Source organism: Triturus cristatus, chromosome 5_2, assembly GCF_964204655.1.
Source record: "Triturus cristatus chromosome 5_2, aTriCri1.1, whole genome shotgun sequence".
Taxonomy (NCBI): domain Eukaryota; kingdom Metazoa; phylum Chordata; class Amphibia; order Caudata; family Salamandridae; genus Triturus; species Triturus cristatus.
Genome location: NC_140588.1, coordinates 988,748,813 through 988,762,792, shown reverse-complemented (window position 1 = coordinate 988,762,792; position 13,980 = coordinate 988,748,813). Strand labels below are relative to the sequence as shown.

Below are 13,980 nucleotides of genomic sequence, written 5' to 3'. Positions count from 1 at the left end.
AAAGTCATTTTAAGTGACAATGGTATTCAATTTTGTGCAGAGAAGTTCAATTGTTTCTTGACTAGGAATGGTATTAAAGGAAAAAAGACACCCATTTATCATCCTGCCGGAAACGAGATTGTAGAACGATTCAATAGAGTGATAATGGGTAGTATTCAAGCTTCAATTAGTGTGAGCAAGGATTGGAAGAAAGAATTGTTCAAAACCATTTGGTCATTTAGGATTACACCCACAGGAACTGGTTACAGTCCATTCAGAATCTTAAGAGGTAGGGAACCTTTTACAAAAGATAATGTAGCTTGGAACCAAAAGAGAATTTGTAGCAAGTGGTCACCTGCTGTTGTAAGATCTAATTTGAAAAAACTACAGGAAAAGTGTAAAACCCAGTATGATCAGAAACACAATATGGGAGATGTGTTTCTTAAGAAAGGTGATTGGGTAAGAGTAAAATTAGCAAACCAAATCAAGAAAGGTAGTAGCAAATTTTTCAATCCTCTAAGAGTAATTGATGTGTATTCTAAATCAGCCAAATTAAGTGATGGTAAAGTGTGGCATTTTGGCAGGATGTCAAGGTGCAACAAAGTTTTGAATTGGGGCAGTATTTATGAGGACAAAATCAGTCCTTCCACCAATTAGTGGTGGGATGAGGTTATTAACTCAAATACTGCAGGAAGTACTCAAGGTACTTCATCCTCAAATACTCAAAATGGAATACCTTCACCTGCTGATATTGCAGATCGTCATTTTATGAATTCTGCTGCTTCTTCCTCAAGTAGAAAAATTGTTCTGCCTAAGAAATTTTAAGATTTTGTAATGTAACTTGGTTTTGTTTACGTTTTGTTTTTGTGTAAAAGAGGGGGTGGTTAGATATTGTTTATTGCATAATGCATTGTTTATTATTGCTTGCATTGCTCATTATTAATGTTGCATTGCCTATTATTAATGTTGCATAATGTATTGGTTCTTATTGCTTGCATTGCTTATTATTAATGTTGCATTGCTTATATTTAATGCATTTCTTTCTGTTAGTTTCATGTTCTCACTTATGTATTTTGTATTATTATTATTGTGTATCCCTTCTCTATAATTGTTATAACCTTATCATTTTTCTCCTGTTTATTATATTCTGTTAAAGAGGGAGGATGTGGTATCCTAGTTACCTGTTTCTAGGTAACTGGATGCTACCTGTTCTAGAGTGTTGAGGGATAAGGTCAGTTACTGCTGGCCGAGCTGGAGTGCAGTTGTACCTGCCTGTTATCGCATAATAAACTTCTCTTATACTCATCCTGCATCTGTGGTTTCTACAAAATACCGTAGGAAGAATGAAGAATGGCACCCAGGGGAACTCCGTTGAAGAAATAATAATTACAAGATGAAGATCGTCACAGAGCATCCTTTCACCACCGAGATAACACAGTACCTCAAGATGGCCTCCGTGCGTGCTTAACAGCATAGTGACATAGATGCAATCAGTCCTTTTTCTGTGTCTGCGAACACATTCCCAGAATTCACCTTCGTGACAATAGAGGAACGCGCACAGAATGAAGGACTCGTGGAAGGCTTGAATCGGCAAATGCAGGATTTATATAAGTGGCGCACCGTTGAGGATGATCGTTGGTAAGTGTTAAAATAAGGGATTACACTTACTTTAAGTAGGTGTAATAGATAAGGGGACCCTCAGGGAGGAAGGACTATTTGCACTCAGGTTTGTAGGTAGGTACAACTTTTATTTGTAAATTATCATGCATTACGGAGAGCGCCGGGAGACGTCCGATAAGCTCGTCGGCTCCGCGCTAATCATCGTCCACAAGATGGCCGCCGCGCTCTACGTCATCACGCAACACCGTGAAGACTAGAGTGCGTGACACTACATATCTGCCCCTTTTACGGATATACATTTCACACATAAGATAATGTCTCTCAGGCTACTTGCTGGTGTTCTCGTTCCCTTCTCCCATCTCAAAGTCTCTGTACTTCAACGGTCTTACCACAGCTCTGCCAGTGCGGCTGCGCCTCACCGGAGTCTTAGAAGTGTACTCAGCAACTTCTTGGGAATTCCTCGTTCCACTTCTTTCTACACTCCAGGAAACTCCTCTGCAAGGCGACCTGCTGGTGCTTCCCGAAAGTTCCTCAGCTCCTGGATCACTCCTTTTCTCTACTTCCTCCTCTCTCTCTCTGTCTCTGGTTATTCCAGTTCCTGTTCCCACCGGATTGAACTCTGTATCTTGAATCCGGGGAGTTGCTGTCTGTCCACTTTCTTTTTCATTCCATCTCAAGATCTTGTTGCATTTGGACATCCTATCCTGGGACCAAACCTTTCCGTCGCTCAGCAAGGCTGCTCGGTTGTAGACCTCCTCCACTTGCATGGGTGCACTGAACTTGCAGTTGCCTTTCCTTCTTAACTGGGCTAGTTTGACTCAAACCCATTCTCCTCTCTCTAACTCCGTCTACTTGACATTTCTCCTTCTATTGAAGTGTTCGGTATATATTCTCTGTGCTTTTTCCAGATTGTGTTGCACTACTGCTGGAGACCACTTGCTCGTGATAGTGCGTTCTTTCCAGACAACATTGTCCTTCGTGAATGGGTCTCGACCTCTTAGGATCTGGAAGGGGCTGTATCCTGTGCTGGTCAGGGTAATCCTGTATGCCCACAACATGCACTTTAGTTCTTTCTCCCAGTCCTTCCCAGCTCCTATCGCTGATTGTATCGAGCCCATGATGACTCTATTAAACCTCTCGGCTAGTCCGTTCCCTGCTGGATGGTATATGGAAGTATGTTTGACTTTTATCCCATTCCTTCCCATGTACGCATTCCATTTTTCCGACGTGAACTGAGGCCCATTGTCACTTAGGAGAGAGCGTGGAATACCTTCTCTAAGAAAAATGGTTGTGAGAAATTTTAATATTTTGTCAGTGTCCATGTCTTCCTGTATGTCCACTTCTGGCCACTTGGAGTACCGGTCCACAAGTACCGCCACATATTTCTGGACTCCCTGATTATCCAATATTGGACCCAAGATGTCTATTGACAGATCTTCCCAAGGGTTGGTGGGGTTGTCGATTTTCCCTAAGGGTGGACGCATCAGGCTTTGGGACTTGTCCGCTCTTTGGCATTGTTCACACTTCCGCACGTGCCTTTCTAACTGGTTATCCATTGCCGGCCACCAGTACATCTGTTTCGCCCTGAGCTTCATTTTCACAATGCCCAGGTGTCCTTCATGTATGAGGGCCAGTAAGCGTGGCACTAGCGTGTTGGGAGGAACTACCTTTTCTCCTCTCCGCAGGAAGATCCCTTGGTTACAAACTGATAACTCCTCTCTCACTTCAAAGAACTTCCTGAGCGCTGCCTCCACGTGTCTCTTCTCTGGCCATCCCCCAAGTGTGAACCGTTTGACCGCCCGATGTCCGAATCAGTCTTGTACTCTTCCTTCCACTCCTGTTCGCTTATCACTCGTTCGTGATCTTCCGTTAACGCCACTCTAGTATCTTCCTCCTCAGATGCACTCGGAGCTTCCTCCATGGCTGCGGCACGACTGAGATAGTCTGCTACTTTATTGCTGGTTCCTGGGATATGTTCTACATCATACCTGTAATCCAATAATTTCAAAGTCATCTTCGCGATGCGGGGGGTCGCACTAACATGTCCAGATGATGTGAGGACTTTGACCAGAGGTTTATGGTCTGTTCTTATCCTGAATCTTGTACCCTATAAGAATTGGTGGAACTTTTCCATGGCCCAGACTGCCGCCAACATCTCCTTTTCTATTACACTGTACTTTTGCTCCGTAGGTGATAAGGATCTGGATGCGAAGCTGAGGGTGGCTAGTTCCCCATCTTTTGTCTCTTGCATTAGGACCGCTCCTAGGCTCCTTTCACTCGCATCTGTCGTTAATACTGATCTAGCTTGCTGATCATATCCGCTCAAGGGAACTGCTGTGCTGATATCTGTCTTGATCTTCTGGAATTCTTCTTGTGTCTCCTCTGTCCACTTGAAGGTTGTTTTATCCCGGAGGAGTTGGCGTAAGTGGTGTGTCTTAGTGGCGAAATGCGGTACAAATTTGCTGTAGAATTCAGCCATGCCTAGAAATGATCTGACTTCTTCCTTGGTTCCCGGGGATGGCGCATCACATATTACTTTGACATTGGATTGTTTAGGTGTGATGCCTTGGTCGCTGATCTCATGCCCTAAGTATGTGACCGATGTCATCCCGAACCGGCATTTGTCCCACTCTGCCGTGAGTCCATTGCGCTCCAAGACGTGTAGGACTTTGGACAACTTGGCGTCATGGTCTGGTTTGTTCTTGCCCATCACCAAGATGTCATCTTGGAAATACTGAACTCCTTCTACTTCCTTGAACAGCCTGTGCATGAGTTTCTGAAATACGGCCGCTGCCGAGGCCAGTCCAAATGGCATTCTGTGAAACTGGTAGCATCCGAACAGGGTTATGAACGACGTCAGTTTTCGGCATGTGTGGTGTAGGGCTATCTGATGGTAGGCTGATGAGAGGTCGATGGAAGAGAACCATTTCACCCCCTTGGTTTTCGCTAGCATCTCGTCTATCCTTGGTAGTGGAAATTTTTCTACTATTATGTTTTTGTTCAATTCCCTCAGGTCTACACACAGACGCACCTTGCCGTTTGGTTTCATTGCTACTACCAAGGGCGCCAACCACTCCGTGCTGGTTATCGGTTCTATGATGCCGTTGTCCTCTAGTCTGCGTAATTCTTGTTGTACTTTTTCTCTAATTGCTAGCGGGATATTTCTCACTTTGTGGCACGCCGGTTTCGCATCTGCTTTGAGCTCGATTTTGTGTGTGAATTTGGCAACCTTGCCTCCAAACACTATGGGAAATTCTTCTTTCAGTTTTCCTGCATCCGGTTGTTGTTCTTCGCTGGTTATCAGGACTTGTGTGGCTCCGCCAGGGTTCAGTTGTATTCCCAGATCTCCTTGGTCGATCCACCCCAGAACTAAAGGGCTTTTCTCCGCCACGTATAGTTTGCATCTTGCGCTTCGTTCCTTAAATTCGAATTTCAGTCTTCTGTATCCAACCATAGGAATGGGGTCTCCTGTGAATGTGACTGGACGAATATCTGGGGGTTCCATGTGATGCCCCAGGTGCTCTTTGAAGTGTTCATCCCATGCCGTTCGTTGTATTATGGTGTATGGGGATCCTGAATCTGCCACCGTCTTTATCGGTATGCCTCCTATCACCAGGTCGCACTGGGGTTTCCTGGAACGGTTGCAGTTGATCCCTAGTATGTGTTCTTCTATACACCACACGCCATCTTCTTCTTCTTCTTCTTCACTTTCCACCTCTGTCTCTTGTGCAACGTATTTTACTGCCGCTCTCTTTTGCTTACGGCGACATACTTTCTCGTAGTACCCTACGATCCCGCAAAACATACATTTGGCCCGAAAGGCTGGACATCGCTTGTCGTAGGCTGGATGTGACAGACTGCCGCACCTGTAACACGTGTTCTTGCTTTCATTACCCGGTTTCTTCGCCGGTGCTGACTTGGGCGTCCATTTGGCTCGTGCTCTCGTGTCCCCCGTAGCTCCCTTGCCTCTTTCCGGTGGTTCTGCTTCGGTGACTTTGTTCACCATGGGCCTAGCGGCTGTCTCTCTCTTCGCCGCCTCCGCACATCTTTTTGACAGCTCTGCTTCCTTCACCATGGCTATGACGTCCTTCAAGGTCGCGTCTCCATTTACCCACAGCTTGTCCTGGATCGTCGCGTTCGTGGTGTGCATGACGATCTGATCTTTGATGAATTCATCATGTAACGTGCCGAATTTACACGTGGCCGCCAATTTCCTCAACGCTGCCACATATTCATCTATGGACTCCCCCACTGCCTGTTTCCTTTGTTGGAAGTTCTATGGACGTGCACACCGCTGGCCTATAATGTTTATTCAGGTCATCAATAGCATGCTGGAACACGTCATCATCTGCCGCTTGTCGTGGAGTCGGGACTATGTTCTGGAACACTCTGATGCCTTCTGGGCCTAGGTTGTGAAGTAATATCCTCTTCCTTCTCTTGCTGGGAAATGCTTCCCATTCTCGTCCTCCAGGGCCTCCAGATAGTTCATAAAGTATTCTCTCCAGTCTTCCCACTTCATCGATGGATCCCCTGGTTTTGGTAGGAAGGGAGTGGGTGTCGTGAGTGAGGACGTTTGAGCGCACATTTCCGCTCTTCTTCCAGGTGACTCTTCTTCACCCCTCGGGCTGCCTGGCGTGCTTTGTCTGGGTAGGCGTGGGGGGCTCTGTTGCGACGCAGCTCCACCCCCTGGTCTGTGTTCTGCTTGCTCCGCCAGGGCCTCATGCGTTCCTTCTGTCTTCCACGAACAAGGGACCTTTGCCTCTGCGCTTCCCTGGTCGCTGTCTTGACTCACTGCTCTTCTTTCTTTGTGGGCAGTGTCTATCCTGTTGCGTTCGCCCCCTTCCGCCTCTTCACGTGCGCCTTGGAGTGTAGCATGGTGGTTACTACCTTCCCCTCCTTGCACGTGGCTGCTAACATGGCTGCAGTCGGCTTGTATGTAGCAGCTATGCTCCGGACTGTTCCTGCGCTAGTTAGGCTGCAGTGGCTTAGCGCTTCCCCTCTGCCGCGCTCTCCTTAATGTTTGTACCTGCGTGGGTCGGCCGCTACTCCTTCGGGTTGCAGGTGTGATGCCCCTTGTCCCACGTGGTTCCTGGGCTGCTCCTGGATGTTTTTCTTATGATCCCCAACCTCGTCGCCAGTTGTAATAGATAAGGGGACCCTCAGGGAGGTAGGACTATTTGCACTCAGGTTTGTAGGTAGGTACAACTTTTATTTGTAAATTATCATGCATTACGGAGAGCGCCGGGAGACGTCCGATAAGCTCGTCGGCTCCGCGCTAATCATCTTCCACAAGATGGCCGCCACGCTCTACGTCATCACGCAACACTGTGAAGACTAGAGCGCACGACACTACAGTATGATCGCTGAAGTCTTTCACTGCACCACCGATAGATGCAGTAACTTCTAAAAATAACATACGACATTACTTAGTGAAATCTTCCTATTTTTTTCCTTGAGAAATCCAGTGGCCAGAACTGTTCTCCAAGCGCCAGGGTCCGTTTAAAAGATACAATGATCTCTTCTCAATGGGTATTAAAAGATCGTCAAATTAAGTGTAGTAATCACACTTAAATGAAGTAGTTGATAATCTTCTTTTATTTATTAAAAGGGTACAAAGTGCATGCAGCACCGCAGCAGGACAACCTCAGAATGAGATGACACATTCCAGCATTAACACTAATACATTCCAATGACATCCCCAAGCTTCCATATTCCAACCCACCAAACAGAGATAAAGAAACAAGTTACTGCAGTTACACTGTTGGAAATCTCAGGGTAACCAGCATCTATATGTCAGAAGGCCTGCTCCTATATAGGGGGATATACAGTGTTTATTTTTTCCTGTCGGGCTCCGCCATATGCAATACATATTATAATGGAGAGACAAATTACAATGCTTTAAAAGCTTCTAGGAAGTCAATATTCTAATCCAAATAGTTAAGTAACCATTCTTTGCTGCCTACATTTGGCTAAAGAACAAAGTTGAGCTCAACTTTCATAGACACCCTCGGACTACTTCCATTGGCAGACATGTGCTGCCCTATACCTTATATCATAGCATAGGGAAAGAGTTAAACAAATAACTGCTGCAAAAATATGATAAAGAGAAAGAGACCCTTAAGAGCAAACGCAGTGTGAGCTCCTGGGAAAGAGGACAAGGCATATTTTGAACCTACCTGTGACCCAGGCTACAGACTGCAAGTTCTCACCAGAACGACCCCCAGGGGTCTGTGCTTTTTTAAGTTGAAAGTGGTCAGAGGCCTAGACAGAAAAAGAGCATAAATAGCTCCCATGCACTGGGAGAAAACAGCCTCCATGTCAGGGCAAGGTTTTTGCTAGTGGGGAGGGCGGGGGTAGCAGCCAGAACTGTTTTCCACAAAGCCCTGTTCTTTTCAGGGCCCCGTGCTGCCACTGTTGAATGTATTTCTGCATCAGTGGCATCAGCACTTACTGGGTGTACAATTGCCACCTGGGAGGCCCTTATACTGTACCTCAGCTATAATAGCTGACATCCCCATTACTTCAGATATAGTAGTGATTGATAGAAGCAAATTGTCTGTAAACTAAACTCGTCAGAGTCCTGGGGCATAGTCCCTCACCAGTAACAGAGAATACTCAAAATAATATATAGAGATCAAGCACCGGGATAACTAGTATGACCATATGGGTGCCAGGGCAGGTATCAGGGGAATTAGGGCCATTTACCCTGTTCAACTGAAATGGCTGCAGGTCCTTGGGGAGGGGGAGATTGTGCTGGCGAGCACTTGAAGTCTACAACTCAAGCTATAGATAGACTGGCAGCATTCAGAAGATGTATTTGCAGTACCTCAGGAGCTCATACTGGGCTTGCATTTAAGGGTTTGTTTATCATCATGTCTGGACTGGCCATACTAGGCACCAGGCTTTTTCTTAGGGAGCTATAAAGTGCTAGAACCGTTTTTGATATCTTGACTAGTTTTGGTGCTGGTCAACAGTGGGCCTCCCCTTGCTCTGCAGTCCCTGGGGGTCTTACAGGTTCACCCAGACTAGCAGAATGGAATCTCTTTATGGGGACGTGGTGGTGTGTGACAAATCTCACTCTTCCACCTCCCAGAGAGGCATGAGGGCAGATTTTGGAGTGGTAGACGCAGCCCGTATTGAAAATAAAATTATGTTGTCACTCAGCCGCTGATAAAAAATAGAACCCCCCTCCATGATTACCCTACTGGTAATCTTGGCACCCGTAGACCTCAAAAGTACATAGCAGCAAGGTGCAAAACTGGTGGGGTTAGCTTAAGAACTTGACTCCAGTGAGTTCTTTTCTAATTACCCTACCAATTTTGATCTTTTAACGGCAGCCTGAGCCTGCTACTGGTTGCTAGATCCGCTGTGCGATGATTACTCGCTCTGTCTGGAGGAGGAGAGCGAGTTAGCCAGCTGTCCCGTCTAGAGACCACTGCATGCGTTCTTCAATTGGACAGCCACAGCACCAGCATAGTTAGTACTCAGTTACAAGTCCCTATGCTATCTGTTCAACCAGACTGTGAGGGTGGCTGGCTAGGATAAACTGACCTCCCTCCTAGGAATAGCAGCATGTAGGTTGGTACTCAAGGCACCGCACAATGCGCACCTTCCACCGCCAATAAACCTGCACAAGGCAGCCTCTGTCCATTACAGTCGCAACGCTAAGCCGTGCATGAGGTACTGTGGTTTACTGGACTGGGCACATCTCTGACTTATTCTTACTGCGGACCTCCGCTGCCTGGCAAGTACTGTAATATCTGTAACACACTTGGGTTTCTCTTCATTACCACTAATATTTCGCCTTTTACTAAAGATGTCTGTGGAGAGGAACATTTACGAGTTTCATTTTTTGAGGCCTTATCACAGGTGAGGCTAAAAAAATAAAAAACAAGAAGTATTGTAATATCTGTTTATTGGGTTTGGTATGCAGACATAATATCGATTTTTTATTATCGACCTACACTAATATCGAGTTTTTAATATCGTAGGGACAGAATATCGATGTCAAGAATATCGGTGACCAGAATATCGACCTTAAGGTAAGTAATATCGTTTTTTTATATCGAAGTAATATCGAAGTAAGTAATATCATTAGCAAAAATATCGTTGTTAATAATATTGATATTTATATTGGTGTTATGTATATTCTTGTATGTATTTTATATGTATGTGTTTAACATTTTTTCTAAAGTTTTTCAATTATTTTTAAATATATGTATTAAATGTTTAGAAATTAGTAATTTTTTTAAAGTAAATTTTGTGTTTTAGTGTCAGAGCGGGTTGTGGGCTTATAGGGGAATAGGGTGGGAAGTAATTTAATTATAATGAATTAATATTTTGTATTTATTGTTATTGATTATTAATTAATTATCAATTGGGAAGTAATTTATATTAATTGGTTAATTTATAATGTTATTAATTATATAAAATGTATTATTATTTTTTATTTATTGCTATTGTTAATTAATTTATTGTTAATTAATTGATAATTAATTTTTATTAATTGATTAATTGATAATTAAATTAAATGTGCTATTTTTTATGTGTAGCGGGTTGTGGGTTTATAGGGGAATAGGGTGGGAAATAATTTATTATAATTAAGTACATTTTAATTGTTATTAGTTGGTATTGATTATTAATTTATTGTAATTAATTATTAATTGGTAATTAATTTGTATTAATTGATTAATTGATAATTACATTAATTGTGTTATTATTTATGTGTAGCATGTTGTGGGTTTATAGGGGAATAGGGTGGGAAGTAATTTATTATAATTAAGAAGTTATTAATTTTTCTTAATTGGTATCGATTATTAATTTATTGTTAGTTAATTTTTCATTGGTAATTAATTTTTATTAATTGATTAATTGATAATTAAATTGTGTTATTTTTTATGTGTAGCGGGTTGTGCGTTTATAGGGGAATAGGGTGGGAAGTCATTTAATGTTATTTAAGTAAATATTAATTTAATTTTATTGGTATTGATTATTAATTTTTTGGTTAATTATTTATTAATATGTTATTTATTTTACCAAAATTATTTAATTAATAAGTATGTTAATTTAACCTCTATGCTATCCTACATTTTCCACACTGTTACACTCACTGGAGTTAGAATAGTAATTTGAACCCTAACGCTATCCAACACTTTCCCTACTGTTGCACTCATTGGAGTGGGAATAGTAATTCTTACCCCTACGCTATCCAACAATTTCCCTACTGTTACACTCACTGGAGAGGGAATAGTAATTTATACCCCTATGCTATCCAACACTTTCCCTACTGTTGCACTCACTGGACTGGAAATAGTCATTTCAACCCCTACGCTATCCAACACTTTCCCTACTGTTGCACTCACTAGAGTGGGAATAGTAATTTTTACCCCTACTCTATCCAACACTTTCCCTACTGTTGGACTCTCTGGAGGGAGGCTAGTAATGTTATCCTCTCCGCTATCATATTTTCTCTACTGTTTTAGTTAATCTAGTATAAAATGTATTTAAAAAAGATGTTTTTTTATTTCTTTATATGTTATATATATTTCTTATATTTTTATTTATATTATTGGTGTATGTGTGTATATATGTATTTATTATTTTTAAAATTATTCTTAACAATTTATAAGTTATTAAAATAATAATTTATAAATATTATTAAGTAAGTATATATATTATATTTTATACATATATATGTTTAATTTATCCTTACATTATGGTGCCGATTCCGATCCGGTAAAAAAATACGACTCGTATCCGTATATTTTTACGTACGATTCGTACAAGTCCCGTCCCACCGTTGAAGTACGATTCGTACGTGTAAAATACATACGAATCGCTTCGGGAAAAGGTCTACGAGACGTACCAGGACAGTTTTAGGTACAAATCGTAAAACTGAAGTCCGAGCGCACAAGTACGATCCGTACCGCCCTTCTGAATACACAAGCGTATGTAAATCGTCCCGTACGGAGCGAACTATGTACCACTTGTATCCCGGGTAAACTTGTGCCCGGGATACGAGTCGTACAGCCCCCCCCGCGTATGTCTGCACGTACCCCCGTATGTCAGCACCGTACCCCCCGTATGTCAGCACCGTACCCCCCCATGTCCACATCGTACCCCAGCCCCGTACTTGTACGCAATGTACCCCAGCACCGTACCCCAGCCCCGTACTTGGACGCACCATACCCCAGCACCGAACCCCAGCCCCGTACTTGTATGCACCGTACCCCAGCACCGTACCCCAGCCCCGTACTTGTACGCACCATACCCCAGTACCGTACCCCAGCCCCCGTACTTACTTGGACGCACCATACACCAGCACCGTACCCCAGCCCCGTACTTGTACGCACCGTACCCCAGCACCGTACCCCAGCCCCGTACTTGTACGCACCGTACCCCACCACCGTACCCCAGCCCCGTACTTGTACGCACCATACCCCAGCACCGTACCCCAGCCCCGTACTTGTACGCACCATACCCCAGCACCGTACCCCAGCCCCGTACTTGTACGCAACATACCCCAGCACCGTACCCCAGCCCCGTACTTGGACGCACCGTACCCCAGCCCTGTACTTGGACGCACTGTACCCCAGCACCGTCCCCCAGCATCGCGTATGTACGGACCTTACAACAACATTGCGTATGCGAGCACGGTACAACAACATCGCGTATGTACGCACCTTACATACGCGAAAACGACTCGTACTGAACCAGGACACTGTAAAACAGCACAAGGAGGGTCAATTCGACTCGCACAACACCACAAAACACGTCTACAGTAGAAAATACATCAAAATGACTGACCTGGCACATCCAAACAGGCAAACAAAGGCCCAAACTCACAACCACCACTTATAACACACCCAACAAAATTTCAAACTCAGGCACACCCACAAATGGACCAATAAAAAGGGCCCACACACACAAACCATGAGCCTTTGCAACAGACTCACTGCAGCTACAGAGCACACCCCAACAACTGCACCCATACACCTTAACATATACACCTTCACACAAACTCCTTCACATATACCCCCTCTTCACATTCCCACACACACCTTCACATTCACACCCACACACCCACAACCATCCACACCTTCACCCCACACCATGCCCACAGACAAGAATCCAAAGTTCACAAGGGAGGAGCTGAACATCCTTGTCAACGAAGTCATCAGAGTTGAGCCACAGCTCTTTGGAACATTGGTCAGACAGACCAGCATAGCTGAAAAATCACGCCTGTGGCAGAGGATCGTCGATAGGGTGAATGCTGTTGCGCCCATCAGAAGGACCAGGAATGAATGCCAAGCCAGGTGGTACGATCTGCGGAGGGCAGTCAAGTGGAAAATGAACGAGGACTACGCCCAGAGCAACATCACTGGAGGTGGGCTGCCCCGCAGACCGGTACATTACCATCCCTGGGAGGAGAAGGTGATGGCCCTGCTTCATCCGGTGGGAGTACACGGAGTCGAAGGAGTTGCAGAGCCTGGTGAGTACACAAACAACTTACGTAACATGGGGGTAATGGCATCCACACCCCAACTACACCAAATGCACGCAACTACCCCCAAGCCCTCACCGGACACAACCACACTCAAAAACAACGCTCATGCCACTAACATGTGTATGCCCCATTCACAAAGCAAGGCCATGCCATGTCCCAGGCTACACGAAGCACAAACCCAAGACTGGATGCCCGGGATGCTGGGAGGGTGGGGCTCACAAAACACATTGTTCAACTCTGAATCAGACACCATTGCCCTCAGCCCATATGGCCCGGGTACATACCCATGCACCATGCTCAATGCACAGGGACTGGGAAAGTACTGACAAGGTAGCTGACACTTGGCCCTGCTGTAGGCAGCACAAGCCCTCCTGTGACCACTGTAAACTCAAACACCAAAACCACAAGCTCAGATATCTAGGACAGGAACTCACAATCACTGTCATGGCAGCATGCTCCATGAGGGGACAGATACATCACCTGGGAGACCCACTGCCAAATCACACTACACCCACCAGCAGGCCCTGTCACACACACCCCTTACACAAGCACACACCCCCGGGGCAGGCAATGGATTTACCCACTCTCACAATGGACATGTGACACAACAAGATCAATCCATAGCCAAAGAAGCATCCAAGCCAAAAACCTACATGGCAAACACTCAAGAGAACATATCAATCTGTCCCCCGCAACATACCCATGCACAAGTGAACATTGAGGGGAATGCTAGGCACATACAACTACCTGGAGGAACTGTGCCAACTTGAATATGTATGAAACATGGATGTTGCACACTCAGCATGCGAAGGTGTCGTGTGTGCGCTTAGGGTATGCCTGAGAGCATGCGGTTGATTTTCGGTTGAACATTGCTT

General features: G+C 44.7%; 1 pseudogene; it reads left to right on the top strand.

The window, feature by feature from the left end:
- The first annotated feature begins 9,366 nt into the window (after positions 1 to 9,366).
- On the top strand, positions 9,367 to 9,476 carry LOC146829543 (U5 spliceosomal RNA; annotated as a pseudogene).
- Positions 9,477 to 13,980: the final 4,504 nt, after the last annotated feature.